We start from the raw sequence: 16908 nt of genomic DNA, 5'->3' as shown, positions 1-16908 counted from the left end.
CTGTAGGTGTCTAGAATTTGTATCCCGTTATCCCTGGGAGACAGTGTGAAAACGTTTATCCATTGCAGAGATTCTAAGAGTCAATGGTTTATGTTAACTAAGTGCATTGTAAGATTTTTGTGCATTGTGTATAGTATGAGAATGAGATTGGGTGACCGAGTTTAAATAGAAATTGCGATTTGAACAAGCACATAACAGGCATCTTGGAGTCATTTTATTTCTACCAGAAAGACTCGGGAGAATTATTTCAATAAACCGTACATTTATTGACAGCTCAGCAAGCTGATAATCTACAAAGTAATTTGGCGTAGGCCCCGTCCGTAGTGCATAATCCGAGAGTATCGGATCTGCAATTCCTGCCTTAAAATGAAGGCAGGGGCGCAACAGACCCCCCCGGGAGGTATGGACAGGACCATCCTGGTGGTGGTGGGGAGGATGGGGGTAATCGTCGCTTCAGTATCTGCGAACTCAAACATGTGTAAATACCGAGCTTTTATACATGAGCATAAGAATATGATTGGATAGAAGTGAAGGCAATAGGTGACGTAGTAATTGAGTCTTCCCGGCAGAACTTATGCTAAAGCTTTCATTGAGGTTTCTTAAAAATCAAATTAAAAAAAGACAAAGAATTATTTTCGTTTACATTATACACTGTATTATAATTAGAGGAGTTTTCCTGCTTTTTCCTGCGTCTTTGCAACGAAGAAGTGCTTGCTTTTTTCCCGCAATGAAGGACTAAGCTTTTTAATAAAATGAAGAACTGCTGTGTTGTGAACCAGAAGAGACTTTTGGAAATTAAGCTGTTTAATTAGATTTTTGCGGTTCTCTGAGTGTTCAAGATTTCAGACAGCTGCCTTGACAATGTGGGATGACTGCAGAAAAACAAAAGAGGAAGTGGGGCCTGCAGCCACCCTCCTGAAAGAGGAAGCTGACACTTCTGAGAGGGGTCAGCATGGGGAGACTGATTCAGTGCAAAGGTGACAATTCACTTGAGACTTTTCAAGGACAATTTTGCCATGCATTATGACATTTTGTGGCAGGGTGGATCAAAAGCCAGAACGAGGAGAGTGCCATCACAGCCTGACGATCCAATGTATCAGCCTGATGTTCAACTGAATGACAATCCACACAGAAAGACAATCAAATGTATTAGCCTTGTGGGCTAGGTGCTGCATTTTCAATGATCACTACAGAGACCGTTTCAAATCTAGTTATTATTTAACTTGATTGTTTTTGATTATCCACTGGTTTCAGCAGTTCTTTGGTCCTCTGTTTAAACTAACACTTTAAACCTGCTTTCAATACACTGTAAAAAATCCAACTTACGTTTTGTATGACAAATTCAGTTTTTAAAGTTTATTCAACTATTTAACATGAAAAAAGTTGAGAAAAGTTGAGATAACTCAAACACTTAAGTTGAGAAAACTCAAAAATGTCCTGCAGCTGGTTGCCTTAAACTTTTAAGTTTTCTCAACTTTTTTTTTTTTTACAGTGTAGGTACCAGTAACAGCCCTACTGCATGAAGTTCAATAGCGGAAGTGAGAGCATGACTCACGAATCGGTTAAAACTGAGGCTGGATTTGGCATAGTGAGGGTTATTACATTAACCAACTAGTGGTAAAGGCATGAATTATTGACTATGCAGAATTCTATGGAAAATAAAAATACAATAGGCCACAAGGCATCCAAAAAGACATTATGGCTAGAAAAGCAACAATATTGGTCACTCCATTTCATTTAAAAGGTAATTTTCTAGATTCAATAGAAACAATGGATCTAATTATAAACATTTGAAATCACATGCAGTCATCACCAGGGGTACGAGATGGAAATGTTATTTTCTTTATGTCCATGGATCAAAGATTGTGTGAAGATTTCCAAATCTTCTTTTAAATAGCTTATGAGCAACAACAAAAAATTTAGAAAATTGAAATTGTGCAATGAATGACAAATTGCATTTGAGAAATTAAAACGGACTCTCTCAACTGCAACTGTAGGTCTATACGATTAATTATTTAAAAGTGTTTAATCCATTTGATTTTGAAAAGTTAGGTTTACGTTCACTGTGTTAAACTCAAACACATGGCGACTACATCGGACAATTGAAAATTGATATACTAATGTTTAGACAATGTCGCAAGGGGAATGCCACAGTGTGTCTACGTTCAGTAGTTTCTGTTGTCGTAAAAGTTTTTACCGTTCAGACTTGGTGGTATTCCACTCGTAATATATATATTCCCCATTCAGTTCATAAACTGCTAAGGCAGATAAGAATGTATGAATCTCTGGCCAGAGGGGGGTGTGTGAAAGTGTGTGAGAAATATGGTGTTCTAAGACAAATACATTTTGTCAATCAAAACAGCTGTATCTAAATTTATTAAAGCTACACTGTGTGATATTTTCCCCCATCTAGCGGTGAAATTGTATATGACTACCCAGTAGGGGTGGAACGGTACACAGAAGTCACGGTTCGGTTCATACCTCGGTTCAGACATCACGGTTCGGTACGAGTTCGGTACAATGGAGGGAAAAGCAAAACAAAAATGTAGAAGGCAATTTTTTTTTATTGTGCATGTCTGTAGGCTGTTCCACCAAAGGAAAATAAATGTTTTAAGCCTTGTATTTTTTAAATAAGTTTTATTAATAAAGTAAAGGCATAGAACCAGTTTATTTGTAGTGCATTGCCAATAGTTTTATATAATTAGTTTATTAATTAAATTAATAAAAAGACAAAAAGACCTTGAGATATGTTTGGTAATTGTACCTGAATGAATTTAAAATTCATTTGCTATATTTCAGATCAATATATTTGTTTTCCTTAAAATTTTAATAACACTAACTTTATTCTCATCTGAATTATAAATAATTTATTTCTGTATAAAATAATACTACCATTAAAAACAAATTTGATTTTCTTTTAATCAATGTAGAATGTGTAACTTACTCACTGTGTTGGATGACAGTTGTAGGTTACAGTTTGACAAGAGTTTACAGTTTGACAAAAGCACAATGTTGTGTTTTATTACGAGTGTACACAAATATAAGTAAACACTTTGCAGTTTGAATGATGTCCAATGAACAAAATTTGTATGTTTTTATGTTTCCACTGTTCGATCGCGCCCGCGCCTCTCTGAACAGACACACACACACACACATACGCGCGCGCACACACACAACATATTCCAGCATTGCAAACTTGACATCGCAGCCTGTCCATTATAGCCTGTCTATGATTATAGCCATAGATATTATGTCTATGACTATAGCCCATAAGTTATCCGATTGTTAAGTCTGACGTCACGCGTGACGTTTAGCCTTTTCCGGGTCCAAGCGCTCCTCTCGTCCAGAAATAACAATGGTGGAACCTGTAAATTTATTTACGATCACGTCCTTCTTAGTGAGGCACCCTTGGCGGTCAAAAAGGGTTTAAATTCCTTTAACACCAACAGAGTGGTTAGTGTAGCTCATCACTCAGGTGGCATAATTAAGGGTAGAGTCCAGGCATCAATGAAAAAGAAGATTTACGAGGTTGAAGTGAGTTAGCTCGGGACACGGGACACAGCACTGCGGCATTGTAAAAACACTCAATAATAACCAAAACACTATCGAAAGCGGTAGGTAGGTAGAGAGGACCTGGACTTTGGACCCGGAAAGAGTATTATCGGAGAGTGGTTACGTCACGACTTAACAACCGAATGGCCACGGAGCTTCAGAGCTATGGCGGAGCTACAGATTAGGTGTCCCTAAAGAACCCGCGTATCTAACAGTAGTTCCGCATTACATTAATTAATTTGCACGCGAGTTTTATTTATTTTTATACCGTGTATTCTCCGTGTGTATTCATGCACCGAACCATGACGCCCGTACCATCTCGGTTCAATACGAATACATGTACCGTTCCACCCCTACTACCCAGTGAATATTAGTTTCTGTTCCTTTCAATTTCGAGGGCGTTTTAACTCCTACGGTGGCCGTATTATTTCAAGATTAACATGGCTTCCAGTTCGACTTCGTCCAATTGCGCCTTTAAAACTATCAGCTGTGATCCGTCGCAGCACAGATTTATGTTACAAGGTAAACAATACTTTTTCACCATTGACGTGAGGAAAAGTAACGCAAGTTATACTAGAGGTCGTTCTGGCGTTATGCACAACCATGCTATGGTTAGACAAGCAACTATAAAACTTTGAATTTACACAAATAGCCTGGATTACCTCTCGAGAGGAAAGCAGGCAACTTCGGCGTCCGTTTTAAAATCTTTGCACCTCGAGGTCTTTCCATCTGGGAATAGTTACTCCAGTATTGACTTTGGTCTTGCTGATTTGCCTGTCGCGTTGACGTTTTAATTCTCTCTTTCGCTTCCTTGGCGACTCTGCTTGGCGACTCCGAGGCGTGATCCTCCATCAGCAATCTTTCAAATCTGCCGGCAGTCACGAGTAATCTCCCCCTCGCATTCGTCTCTGTCACTGAGTGTAAAGCGCGAAAGGCGAAGCTTGAATTTACAGGTATGTCCCTCTTTGGCTAATGTAGTTTCAAGATGGAGGGGCAACATGGCGACCGGCATTCGAACCCCTCACCCGTATGTACTTTCAATGACAGATTATAAACTTACGAGAATACTTTATCACTTGAAAGAAGTAAATATACATTAATGAGCACATATATTTTTGAAAGAACTAAGTGTTTTTTGCTAAGAATCAACTAAAAAAATGACACAGTGTAGCTTTAAGTGGGCCCACAGGGTAAAATATGACCCCACAGGATATAATATGCCCAGAGGGTAAAATATACCTAATATAATAATGGCCATGGATGATTTTGGCTACCTATCCTGCAAGCAAGCTTGCCCTGTCCACCCCACATTAACTTTTTCCTTTTGCAGGATGTCATGATGGATCTCGAACAGAACTGATTCTGTTCCAAATGTATAAAATATTTTCTTGAGACCTGTGAAATTTCATGTTAGACAGTAACATCAAAAAAGGACGACCGGCCAGACAAGCAGATGAGTTAATACATGTTGTCACTAATAAAAATACTTAAGGTCTCCATTCACAGGTGAAAGCAGCCAGGAAATGGTTCACTCCACAAACAAGGTCCAGTGGAGTGCGGTTGTGAATTATCAGCAAGATTGTAGAGTGACACCGCCGTCCAAGCATCTCACCTTAAACTACACCAACCAGCCTGAGCAAACCCCACACGCCAACGGCAATGCCAATGCGAAGCATAAAGTTGGGGATCAAGGATGTGCTAGTAACGTACCTCCCTTGCCAGCGAGGGAAAGCCCATTGCAACGGTTCGCAAAGAGTCACCCTGGTGAAGATGGAACGTCCATGGGGCAACGAGATTATCAACACATCTGGAGGAAGATGTGGACCAACTAATGGTTTAAGCTTAGCATAATTAATTTTGTGTGATGTTTATTGATGTTTTTGTCACCGGCACAGGTCGGGGCGGACACCAGATGACCGGCCACGCCCCTCACCTGCGCACCACCGTGAGGAGCCGACACCGCAAGGACACAACAGGCAGACAGACAAAATGGGATTTAATAAGATCAAATACTTTATTGATTTAAAAAGTCTATTAAAAAGCAGTCTTTGCGCCGTTGGCAACGGGACTCAAGAGGTGAGTGTAAGAATGACTCTTCTTCACGGGACTCAGTTAGAGCCCAGACGAGGGTCAGGATTTCACCAACGTAGCTGGATACTCGAAGTTCAGATGTGAAAGAAGGTAAGTGTGGACTCTGGCGGAGAGGAAGGTAAGTACTTCCCCAGCGTGGCTGTTCACTCCAGGGGCTCAGACAGAGAGGAAGGTAAGTACTTCACCAGCGTAGCTGTACACTCACAGGACTCAGGCAGAGAAGATGATAAGTATTCCACCAGCGTAGCTGTAAACTCAAAGGCTCAGACGGAGAAAAGGACAAGTATCTCACCAGCGTGGCTGTACACTCACAGGGCTCAGGCGGAGAGGATAAGTATTGCACCAATGCAGCTGTACACTCACAGGACCCAGGCAGAAAAGAGGATAAGTATCTCACCAGCGTGGCTGTACACTCACGGGGCTCAGACAGAGAGGATGATAAGTATTCCACCAGCATAGCTGTACACTCACAAGACTCAGACGGAGAGGATGGTAAGTATTGCACCAATGCAGCTGTACACTCACAGGACCCAGGCAGAGAAGAGGATAAGTATCTCACCAGCGTGGCTGTACACTCACAGGGCTCAGACGGAGAGGATGGTAAGTATTGCACCAATGCAGCTGTTCACTCACAGGACTCAGACAGAGAAAAGGATAAGTATTTCACCAACATAGCTGTTCACTCACGGGGCTCAGACGGAAAAAAAAGGATTAGTATCACGGAGGGATTGTTTTCCCACTCCAATGTTCTCATCAATGATTCAAATGAAGAGATAGGAAGAATAATCGATACTTCACCACAGAGAAATTTCTCTTGATTGATGATACCAGAGGGAATCGACGTGCTAGTGATCCAGACCCACCACTGCCTCGGCAAACACCCCCAGACTAGTGTTGTGTTACAATCTTCACAAACAATCACACGTGAAAAGGGACATGAAAAGAACTGCAAGTCACTGCACTCACGGAATTAAGGCTCCGGCGTGGGTCTCCGTCCACCACTCGCGCTGGAAACTCGGTGGAAATCAATTGTAAAACATCAAACACATTCTAGTATAGCAAGCTCATCCAAGACGTCCGTTTCAATGTCATTCCCTTCCAGACGTTCACTACAAGCATCAATTGCGCTATAATCCAGTTCCCAATATCACTTATCTTTCTATGCCGCCGACTTTGGCCCTGTCCCAAATGAAACCCTAAGCACTCGCGGTCTTCCTCTGAGTCTGCACTTTCGTGACGTAATGCCGCTTTGACTGTCGGGAAGAAGTCTGCTGCGGAGTCTGCATCAGCGCGGGCTCGGCAAAAGTGTGCATCAAGGGCGCAAATCGACCACATGGGGGCGCTCGCGAGCACCCTTCTGAGATCTAAAAATGACAAATGGGACACACTGCGGTCTCACGGACTTAACGGACACACGCACACGGCAGCCATTGTAAGTCCACAAGACCGAAAGTGCACATGAAGTGTGCCATTTGGGACAGGGCCTTTCTCTCCACTCTCCCGTCAAACTCCAGCCTGCTAAGTGTACCCTTTGCCCGGCTTCCGGTCACTCGTCACGTCTGCTTCATAGATCCCGCTATGCCCTAACACAACGCAACAGGACCCAACCCGTCCAAAAGACTCGACCGGGCTTCAACGCCCCAATGGGGCGATGTGTATCCTTTTTATCCTCCCTTCCATCAGCGCATGTTCCAATCACAACGCCCCACGTTCTTATCCCACACCGGTTTCTAGTAACTGTCAATGAGCCCCGTCATCAGCCGCTACACCCAGAACCGGAGACTCCCCGGGTCCCCCACCGTAAGTCCTTCCTCCCGGAAACTCTGGCTCACATCAAACGTTCCGCTTCAAGTAATCTGTCACCCGTGACATTTTATTTGGTTTAATCAAACTATACTGTAGGACTGAGAATTGATATAGATCTGAGATTTGAACAATTACTGATTAATTTGAAAATATTTCAGGTACACGTAAATTGAGAAGAGGAAAATCTCTTAATTCTGTAGAGTATAGACCTTATGTAGCCCCGCCCCTTTTCAGCGCTGCGCTCATTGTCTTTTGACTTCCGGTCTGTATTTTCACAGCGATTATTAATGAACAGCTCGTTTTAAAATATTTCCGGTCGACTGACATTTGTTAAGTCATCTGCTTTAAACATCACAGTCCTCATGATAACTTTCGTTAACTTTACATAAGTAAATCCACTTCAAAAGCTAATTACTCCTGGACAGCAATGCCATAGAAATATACAGAGCGACCGCAAAAAACGGAAGTTCAAAGACAATATTCTAAAGATGGCGGCGCCCTCGTTTCTCTGGCGCATAAGGTCTTATAGGGACTCTAACTAGGTACATTACTGTAAAAATAATAAATAATATAGGGACTATTTTTGAAGAAACTTGAGGGTTTTAAAACCCTAATGCAGACATCATAGATGCTAAAAAAATTAATAATAGTGGCAATAGTTGTTCTCTAGTAAGAGAGAATGATAAGTTACTTTGCCGGACCGAATAGATAATTGGGTAAACTTCTATAGCGCTGAATGAATGACTAAATTAAATATATATTTTAGGTGTTTCCATTTGCTAAAATAGCAAAAGAAAAACTTTCAAAATGAGATTGATTTTGGGAAACATATTTAATTTCTGGATTATTATTGGTTGAAGAGCTTTATAGCATAACCAAATTTCCAACATATTACTAAATATATTAATGTTTTAATGAAGACAAAAGCATGAATTAAAACAAATTATGCATGGAGCACAAAGATAAAACCTAGACCAAGAACAATGTGACCCAAACATGTTAAATTTAAACTATGAAGAAAAATTCTGAAAAGCTTAATTCACAATGAAATTACAGATTTAATAATTGCAAAAATATTTTTGCAATTTAGTTATTTCAATTTATTTTTATGAGTAGAGATAACTAGATTGTCCAGACAACAATACATTTTAAGTTTTCTTGTCCTCAACTAGACTGAAAGTTGAATGAACAACTTACATTTTTATTTTAACTCAAAAATGTATGTTTAAACAACTGCACTAGATTTTCTGTTGAATTAACAAGTATAATTGTTATTTTAACTTATAAATGTAAGTTGAAACAACTGCACTACATTTTCTGCTGGTTTTACTTCAGTTATACTCTAATGAAGTATAAATTACTTTAATAGAAGTAAATTTACTTTGTAAACTAAACTTAGTAAACTAAACTTAATTGATCTATCTTGCTGTCTGGTAGACTGCAATAAACCTAAACTTCAATTTTATTTTAGTGTTTAGCCTACATTAAAAACATTACTGTTATTTACAATTATGAGCACAGATTAATTAAATTACACTAAAAATGTGTCTAGCTGTTTCAGTTTTTATTCATGGTCAGATTCAATCCATCATGGGCGGATTTGAGCGATTCATGAAAATGAACCTCTCAAGATGATTCGGTGAATCATTTTTTTTCTCTGAGAATTTTCGAGAGAAGCCCGCGGAAACCCGGATGGTTTTCCATGTTGGACCTTACGTGTCTTCAGAAGGAGTGATACAGAGCAAGTGTGACGTTTTATATTGTGAAAGTGGATGCAAGTTTTTAGTTCGTTTTAGAATTATATTATTCATTTCGAGTCAGAGTATTTTGCACATAGAAGATTCGCTGGTTTTTTTTTACTTCCTTGTGTTCAAGCTTCAGTCAAGTTGATTAAAAGCTGCCTCGTTCACCAACCGGACCAAACCGGATTTTTTTTTTTTTACCTCGGTTTCATCCATAGACTGTAAAAAAATATGGACGTAGTGTCTGTGACGTCACCCGTAGGTTTCTGAAGAGCATTTTTGAAGCCTAAAGTAGGCGGAGCCGGCCGTCGCCATCTTGGCCTTGCGTCACTCCCGGATAACAGAAAATAGGCAAAGAGGCGGGGCGTGAGTGGAGCTGGGGAGCCTTGCTATGATTCTGTACTATTCTGCTAGTTGAAAATGTATTATGCAGTAACTTAATATTACTCTGAGAGTGTGTGTGTGACAGTGATTTATGTGCTTAACGTTACATGTCAGTCACTCTCTTTTTATAGTCTATGGTCCGTCAGCGCGGCATCGCTCAAGTTCGTAGAGAGCTTATTCAGTCCTTTTTAAATTCTGATTTTGGCCGCCTCTCAAATGGGTTAAACCATAGATATATTGCCTATGAAGTTCAAGTAAATGCGCTAGAAAATCCGTGCTCATTCATGGATGTGCATTTATTGCATGGACGGAGAAAGCGCCGACATCTGCAGGATTTCATCTGACGGTACACAAGCATATGATATTATATTCTATCTGTTCCGTGAGAGCAGAACGAACGAGCCTTTATTGACGTTTTTAAATCTGAAAACTCCAAAACGCAACGAAATTGTCAGACATCCGTTAGTGCATGTTCACAGAGGAAAACAACTGAAATACTGCGCTGGTTGTTCTCTCGAACGATACTCGACGACAACGACGGAATCCTAAGCCGTGGGCGAAGTAATGGGTGTATTAAATTGTATGAAATAATCCCGGAAAAAAGCACAAACACTGCAGAGAGGGCAAGTTCAGCAGCTAAAATTTGCTGAGGTGAAGTGACGGCTAGTAACAACAGCAGACAAACGGGCCCGGCTAGCAATGACATCAGCGGGAATCCATCTGTCACTCAAGTGGCCACACCCTTAATTATGCAGAACTTTAAATATTAATCAACTAAACGGATGAGTTATAAAAAAATTCACCCCCCTCACAGTTGTTATGAAGGGCAAAATTAGCTGTATAGACCAAAGCCACATAGAGATCCAGGCTGTAAACATGTTTTTTTCTGCTGTAAAGTTGGTAATTTTAACATGGGGGAGATACAGATTTGACTCACTTCTGCAGCCAGCCCAAGCGGCCATTCAATGAATTGCAGTTTAACTCACTTCCGTGTTGGTTTCAAGAGAGAGACGGGGAGGTTGCCGCTTGGGTTTTATCTCAGTTGCAGAGCGCCAGATATAGGTAAGTTTTCACCACAATCTTTGAATTAAAAAAAGTAACTGTCAAATTGAATCGATATGGGTGATATAAATAGAAAGTAATACGTCTGTGGTTTGAAATGTCACGGTTTTCATTATTACTATTCAGAGTTTGGATTTTGCCGGCCTCGCGCCATTTCGGTGCGCTTTTGTTCATGTTTTAAGAAATCTTGACAATAGGGTGAATTACTCACGATGTTGTCACAAATTTAAGATTATTGAGTGTATTTCTGCACATAGAAGATTCGCTCATTGTACTTCCTCGTGTTGACTCACTCACAGGTTCAGTCAAGTAACTTACTTTGACTAAAAGCTTGTTCATCAACCGGATTTTTTTTACCTCTGTCACTTAACTTCAATTCAACTCAACTCAGTTGCAGAGCGCCAGATATAGGTAAGTTTTGACCACAATCTTTGAATTACAAAAGTAAATGTCAAATTGAATCGATATGGGTGATGTAACGTTACAATTAATACGTCTGTGGTTTGAATGTTTCCATTATTACTAACGTTGTTCGGAGTTTGGATCTTGCGCCATGTCGTTGCGCTGATGTTCATGTTTTAAGAAATCTTGATAATAAGGGTGAATTAGTCACGATGTTGTCACGAATTTAAGATTATTGAGTGTATTTCGAATCAGAGTGTTTTGCACGTAGAAGATTCGCTCATTGTATTTCCTTGTGTTGACTCACAGGTTCCGTCAAGTTGACTAAAAGCTTGTTCACCAACCGGATTTTTTACCTCAGTCACTATCTCAGTTGCAGAGCACCAGATACAGGTGAGTTTTCACTGCAATCTTTAGGAATTCTTAAAATTAACTATCAATTTGAATTGATGTGGGTAAAATAAGTAACTTATTATATCTGTACTTTTAAATGTGACTGTTTTTATTCATATTGGAAATGGTTGTGATTGACACTGCATGTTTCAGTGATGCATGTTTGAGTCACTTGTAATTTGAGAACACATTTCAACCATCTTCCTAAATTCATCATGTGAATCGTTTATAAACCTGGGGCCTGTACCATGAAGCCGGTTTAGGTGGCTAGCCAGCTATGTTTCAGTTTAGTTTCCGCCAACCCTGGGTTTTAGGTACTATGAAAGTAGCTTGGCTTTAATCGGTGTTCGTTGCCATGGTATCTTACGCTGCACGGCTAACCTGCTCCGGGGCAGGTTATGTTCTGGATTCGAGATCTCAGACTGAAGTTTGACCAATCAGCTGAGAGCAAAGAAACATATAGGTGACGTAACTTATTCCCAGTGTCTGTTGCAATGGCTTGGACATCTCAGCGCAAATTGTTATACGAGCACTTCGTAAAGAGAGTTTTTAGCATGACAAAATCCCCTTGCCTTTCCTGATTGTTATTTGTATGAAAGATAGCCTACAGATTTTCCGCGGAAGCAATGTATTATCTTTGCGAACTTCTTGAGCCGCACATAAAGAATTTATCACGTCGAATTCATGCACTTACTGTACCGCACTGCTCCACTGCTCTAGGGGAACATGAGGCAGATTATGTTAATAGTAAGTCCTATCACAGCCTTAATGTTCAGGTAGAGATGTGAATATGTGAGATGAATCTTTAAATTAATAGTAACATTAACAGATATAACAATGATCTACTAAACATTTCATCTGCAGACGACTTGTGGTCGTGAACGTATGATCACAAGTTTGGATGCCAAATGGCCTGGCTCCAGTGCTTGACTCACAAATTTCTGTGAGTCTGTGTTGTATCAGCGCTTTGAGGAAAGCCAGTTAAATTTGGTACAGTACAAAACACTGTTAATTTGAACTGAGATAGAAAAACCTACACAATAACCCCCTATCATGACCCTCAGAAAGGGCCACAGCACAGCTTCAATGTGGCCCTCAGTAAAACCAGAGTGAAGATAGAGATGACCTTTGGCATCCTAAAGGCACATTTCAACTGTGTTCGGCGCTTCAGAGTCACCAGAGCAGCCCACCCAGCTGGTGCAGATGTAGATGCAATCACCATACAATATTACACTTAATAAAAGCACATTGAAACTGAAGATATCTCAAACTGTTTTATTGGTTTTGTGGGATGGGAGGGAGAAAGAGAGCAAGAGAAAGTTGCATTAATAAATATTTATACTAAAGTGTTACTTGGTTAAATAAGTTCACATACTTAGATCAGTTTTATCCAGCTGTTTGATTTCCATTTTTTCTTTTTTTTTTTTTGGAGCCTCCTCAGCTCACAGTCCATCTCCTTTAGTGAACAGTCTAGTTCAAGTCTCCTTTAGTGAGCAGTCTAGTTCAAGACTCCTTTTGTACAGGGCCCTGACTGAGTCTGTTTCCACCTGAAACATAATTCCACCACAAACATGATCATTACAAGTTTTCTGGAGGCTCATCAAATCACAAAAAGTTCCTTGACTTCCTACAAACACAGGACTGACTGTAATTTATGTCAAGGGTTTTATATCCTTACCTTGTTCACATTTCTTCTGAAGGCCATTGAGGTAGAGGCCTCAGTTTCTGGGGAGGGTTGTGAAAAATCCTACAATAAAAGAGATGTGTAAGGGCCAGTCCCTTTTTTATGCCACACATTCAAATGTTTGCCATAATAAAAAGCCCAGTGCATTCACCTCAGCAACTGTCTGAGAACACACAGACAGAGTGTCTTCATTTCCTCCACCCTAATAAATAAAACTGGCTAATGTAAAGCATAACTGTTGTAAAGCAGGTTATGTTTGGTGTTCTGTCTGCTGCATACTGACCTCTGTGTGGGAGACTGTGTGTATGTGTGCTGGCTTCAACAGGGACACTGTATTTCCCTCTACTGCAGAACATACAGTCAGCCATATTTAAAACTTTAAAAAAAGTAGTAATGTATTGCACACGTACCCAGTGTTACTTGCTTAGAGGAGCCAGCACCAGGGTCAGATTGTACAGCACCTGTAATCTCATCCATAATCTTCCGTCCCTTATTGCCTACTCAGAGCCAACTCCTCCGCCACAGTGTATTCTGGTTTTCTGAATTTAACTCTTTATTTCTGTTTGCTGCAAACAAGTGTTTGTGATAAAATGTTCACAAAAGTAAAAAGGTTGTGGTAAATACTCACCACTTTAAATTAGATTTTTATATTTTGTCTTTATCTGCTGACAAGAACATTTGGAGTTGGGGTTGCATCAAAAATCAATGAATATTGAATAATATGAACAATGAATAATATAATCTTTCTTAGTAGCCTACATACATGCACATTTTTTATATATTATAAAAATAGGCTATAGGCTATATTACACATAATATAGGCTATACATACTTATTGTATGTGTATTTATGTAATACATAATTTTACATAAATAGAACGTATTTGTTTAACTTACACATTAACAATCAGCAATCTTTCTCCAACAGTCTTCTCTTGCTTTGGCAGCAGAGACCGTATTGTTTCGAGCTTGAAATACATATTTAAATTAATCGTAATTATGAATAATTATCTCTTGCTCCTCCGCGGAAAAATATATCGCTCTCGCTCTACCCGCGATTGGTTGTTCAGCGTCGACGTCACTCTTTTATGTGCACGCGCGCGTGGAGTAATCATAGCTTGAGGATCAAAGCCTGAGTTGACAAAGAAAGTTGATGAGCTGCATCATGGTACCAATAAAGCCTGATTGCATCGGTTTGGTTTTGTCAACTCAAAACTAATCCTGTAACCCCGAGTTTGTTTAGCTACCTTCATGGTACTGGCCCCTGTTGTCTTAAGTTTTAGGCATTTGAAAACAAAAATATTAAAGGGTTAGTTCACCCAAAAATGAAAATTCTGTCATGCATTAATCATTTCTTGTAAAATAATTCTGTAATTACTCACCCTCATGTTGTTCCAACCCCGTAACCCCTAATTTCCACCAACTGCGGAACGGCTGCAGATCCGAACGGCGGCGGAGTCAATAGGTTTCCATTAAAGTCAATGTGTGTATTTTCACGGACTATTTTTGCCGGATGCCGGAGAGCTCCGCAGCAATTCAGCACTTATATTGCGCGATCATACGTGAATTCGCGAGATCTCGTGGGTCCTTGTGACCTCAGCTGTCAGTCATGGCCGCAGCCGTTCCGCAACAAATCCGGACCTGGTGGGTATTGAAGGATGATGGAGCACGGAGCCGGAAGGCAGCGGAGCTGATCCTCAGCCGTTCCGCAGTTGGTGAAAATCCGGGGTAAGACTTTCGTTCTTCTTCGGAACACAAATTAAGATATTTTTTATTAAATCTGTGAGCTGTCTCACTCCTCCATAGGCTTCTAGGCAATTTCATTCTGCCGGTCCAGAAAAGTTAGTACAAACATTGTTAAAATAGTCCAAGTGGCTCAACCTTAAGTTTATCAAGTGACGAGAATACTTTTTGTGCGCAAAAAAACAAACAAAAATAATGACTTTATTCAACTCTTCATTTTCTTCCATGTGGGCCTCTGACGTGAGTTCACGAGAGCGCAACGATGCATGCGCGAGAACTGAGAAGATGACGCAGATGGGTCTCAATGTAGTGTTTAAAATGGTTCTAAAGTGTGCATTTACTGGATGTCCGAATTGTGAGAAACCAAGAAGAAAACGTAAAAGTGCCTTACCAGTGCAGCAAAATTAATGGCTTACCTTTCACACTTTCCCTTCAAATGATCGCAAGCGTCATCTTCTCAGTTCTCGCTGTAATGCCTCGTGGCGCTCTTGTAAACTCACGTCAGAGGCCCACACGGAAGAAAATGAATAGTTTGAAAAAGTCGGGGGGGTAAAAATATCTTAATTTGTGTTCCGAAGATGAACGAAAGTCTTACGGGGTTGGAACAACACCTTTAATGCTATTCAGAGTTTCTTTTTGAAAGGAATGTTGTGAACAGAATGTTTCATGTGTTGGTATGTTGTGGGAATGGCATTTTAGAGTGTTTAGTTTAATTGATGAATTTGTTGAAGCTTGAGAGCATAAATAATTGGTAACTTAGTTGATATTAAAATGGCATTTAAGCCAATTCATAGGTCTTTAATGTGTTTAACAATGTTTAAATGGTTTCTTTTGGAACAAAGGATGTTTCTATATTGAATGCTGTGGGTTGATCTTGTTTAATGTTATGTAACAGATTAATCCACAAGACATGCATTGAGACAGGTGTAAAACACCTTTCCATGAGGTTGTTTTCTGCAATTTCATTGCAAAAAAAATTGTATTGTATATAACACCTGATGTACTCGTTACATCATAAGAAGAATGGCATCTATGCTAATGTTAGTCTTTGTTTATTTCGAGGTTTACTGAAGTCAGCCGGATCCGGGCCGTATCCAGATCAGGTGGTGGACCTGTGCCTGGACCCATCCACAATGCATCCCTGAAGTTCCAGCCTTATCAGCCCTGTGAAGGCCTCATCGACACGACAGCCATCAGCACTGATCCTCAACAAACTCGTCTACATACCGGCGTGACTCCGATTTCCAATCAGATGGAACTGGATAAATATTCTGAATGTTCTGATCCAATCTGACTTCTGATCTGCAATGCTGCCTGAATCATAATCATACACTGTTCGTTCTTTGGCCAGAGGAGAACTGGCCCCGACTGAGCCTGGGTTCTCCCAAGGTTTTTTTCTCACCTGATGGAGTTTTGGTTCCTTGCCACTGTTGCCTTGACTTTTGGCTTGCTTAGTTGGGGACATTTAATATTCAACAATATTATTGATCTGCCTTACTTAAGGTGGAAGATGATGCAATTTTCTTCTAGAAACAAACTTTGTTGTATTATTTTCATGTTATCACTGTGAAGCTGCTTTGATACAATCTGTATTGTAAAAAGTGCTATATAAATAAAGGTGACTTAACTATTGTGAATTGTATCAGTGATCGTTAATTTTCCATAATTTTTGTTTTTAAATCAAATGTATTCTACAAATTAATGTTCTAGTAGTAATTAATTATTTGGTACTGCTGCAGGTTTCAAAACACCACTTTAGTTGGCTGAACTTATTGGATGTAGTTTAGAAAACTGAACTTTAGTTGACAACTTAAATTCGAAGTTAACTTAACTAAATTAAATCAGTTCATTGTACTTTATAACTTGTCAGGTAAACTTTTCCAAATTTGTTAGGTACACTTTTCCAAATAAGTTAGTTTAACCCATGCAAAAAGATGATAAAAAATTTGTTAAGTCAACAAAAGATTTTTTTACAGTGTAGTTAAATATTTAATGGCATGTCAGCAGCTAAGGCTATTCTCATGGCAAGGGCTGGGTTAAACACAGTTAA

General features: G+C 39.8%; 1 long non-coding RNA gene across 2 annotated transcripts; it reads left to right on the top strand.

Annotated features, from left to right (window-relative positions):
* Positions 1–10790: 10790 nt before the first annotated feature.
* LOC309512745 lies at positions 10791–16490 on the top strand. 2 transcript variants are annotated; one of them, XR_014211163.1, is made up of 3 exons: positions 10791–11048; positions 11349–11432; positions 15921–16490. It is a non-coding gene; the product is annotated as an uncharacterized lncRNA (long non-coding RNA). The 2 variants fall into 2 exon arrangements; XR_014211164.1 differs by lacking the exon at positions 10791–11048 and having other exon boundaries at positions 11195–11432.
* Positions 16491–16908: the final 418 nt, after the last annotated feature.

This window comes from Leuciscus leuciscus, assembly GCF_965113295.1.
Source record: "Leuciscus leuciscus genome assembly, chromosome: 13".
Lineage (NCBI taxonomy): Eukaryota > Metazoa > Chordata > Actinopteri > Cypriniformes > Leuciscidae > Leuciscus > Leuciscus leuciscus.
The sequence above is the reverse complement of the archived record's forward strand: the minus strand, read 5'-3'. Positions and strand labels throughout refer to the sequence as shown.